The following is a 2,444-nucleotide window of genomic DNA, read 5'->3' on the forward strand; positions in this document are numbered from 1 at the left end:
AGTGATGCTCACCATTTTAAAAGAAAAATGTATGGGAATACTAAAATGCACACTACTGTACAAGGAGCTGGTGAAGTTTAATTAGTTACTTGTAAAATTCTTTGAGATCTCAGGTAAAAGGGACTACAGAATTGCACATGATGGTGATGGTGATGGCCATTATTGATTCTGGGAGCTACTTGTGTTTTCATATAAATTGCACTGTTTGCAAGGTCTATGCAGTGTGCCTCAAACAGATTTTCTCTGTTGTGTTCGGACAAATTTTGGGATGGAAGCTACATGTGACATAGTGCTCCAAACTCACTCAGTTACTGTCTGCAGTAAAAGGTATGCATTCCTCAGTGAAGTCAGAGACAAAACTAAGCTGATAAAGACCAGAAAAGAGGTGTTTTGATGCCCACAAAATTTATGCCATTTTCATGACAACACCTGCTTTTTCACTCCTACAAGCGATTGAATCATTTACATGTTCACTACTCAGTAAACCATCGAGACTTGTATTGCAATCACTTCATCAAGGATTTGCTACAGGGAACAGGGAAAGGGAGAATTCATTGTGACTCTACTAGCAAAAGTCAGTTTGAATACAGACTAACATTCCCTTGATCACTGAGCTGGACAGCAAAGCAGAAGAGAGAGAGCCAACTAGGTCAGAATATAGCTGGCATTAAGTATGGGGAAAGATAAGGCTGTGCTATTATAACTAATATTATAATGGTACTGTGGTTGCTCAGCTTAGGTTGTATTCCTTCTTTTCACTAAGCCTTGGGTAACCATACCACTAGCCATGCTCACGCCTCAGCAAGGTGGTAGAGAAATGCTTCTATCACTCATAAGTATGTCTGGGAGCTGAATTCTTTGCCTGCGTGTGTGTTTGGGAGCTACTGCCACTCTCAGTGGTGATATAATACGAAAGTGTTCAGTAAGAGGTAACAGGGGTAGTAATCAACTACCTAAATCTAGGTATTCTGGGCTATCCAATATATCCATGAGGAAGATACGAAACAGGATGCAGCAGCAGAAGACAGAGGACATCGTGAGTGATCTAAGGTTAGGGCAACTGATCCCCACCCAATTTGCCCTGAAGTATTTATCATTTCAAGGCATAGCAAAGGAAGCCCAGCCACTGAGAGGCAACATAACTTGCTCATGATTATAGAGCATGGAGGAAGTGCTGGGGGTAGAAAATGTGTCCAAAATCTCAATGTGGTGTTTGCAACATCCAGATGTTATCCAAAGCAGAAGAACCTCACAGCATGTGCAACCACAGACAGTTCCAGATGTTTCTTTCTCAAAAACTAGTAAAACAATAGTTCCCCACCTTGTAGCCACTCTGTTGTGGGTTTGGGAAAGTGCATTGTATTTTTTCCATTCCCAAAAGATATGATCACTATTCTCAGTGTGTTACCCTCATTGTCTTGAAGCATTTAACTTAGTATTGTCTTTTCTGGTCAATTTTGTTGTAAGTACACAACCAGTTCAAGCCTTCACGTTATTTTTTTTTTCCTTCCAACTCGAAGTGTTAAATATAGCGAACGTTCACTTAGAAAATCAAGGGGAGCAAAAACAGAATTCTGTGGGAAGTGGAAAAGGACAAATATAGATGAAAAAGATGTGAGGTGAAAAAGATTTCTGTGGAGAATGAAGATTCAGGAGCGTGGAGAGCTTGATGAAGGAAGTACCCGTCAGAGAACAGAACGAGAAGGAATCAGTCATACCAAGAAAAATGTAAATCACTCTTGGATCAAAGCCTGACGGATTAGTTTTTACATATTTTTACACTGCTTTGCACATGAATTATCTGTGGTCTTACTGTAAGGTTTGAAAAATACTATATAGCAATAGCAAAAGTAGATGTGCATTAAAGAATCAAAGTTTCTTGATAGCTCACAGGTACTTTAGATCTTATCTTTATTTTTCATTTATCTAATTATACACATTGTTTCAGGTATGATACAACTTTCTGAAAAAAGAGAGGACAGGCTTATAAATCAAGAAAAAATTAAAACATTTGCCTTTGAAACTCTGTAGATAAATGTTAAGTGAAGATACACTCAGTTGACTGTGGTCCACACCCTCAAGGAAAAAGAGAAATGAAATGTGGCTACAGAAAACAGCAGGAGCTTCTGATAAAGAAATTAGAGAAAGGGCTAAGACTGCAAAGAGATTCAGCTGCCACATTAGCTGTCTGTATCCAATATGTGGATGCTCATCCTTCTCCTTTACTCAATTCCCTACAACGTTTACTTATCTTTCGAAGCAGAGCAAATGAAATTTGTGACAACAAGGTCTCCAAGGACCAGGAAGTCTGTTTCAAAGCAAGCGACATGCACCCCCTGATTGAAGTCTCACATCTGTGGTGGGTTGACCCTGTCTGGACTGCTCTATCACTCCCCTCCTCAGCTGGACAAGGGAGAGAAAATATAATGAAAGGCTCATGGGTC

This window comes from Aptenodytes patagonicus, chromosome 1 (genome assembly GCF_965638725.1).
Source record: "Aptenodytes patagonicus chromosome 1, bAptPat1.pri.cur, whole genome shotgun sequence".
Lineage (NCBI taxonomy): Eukaryota > Metazoa > Chordata > Aves > Sphenisciformes > Spheniscidae > Aptenodytes > Aptenodytes patagonicus.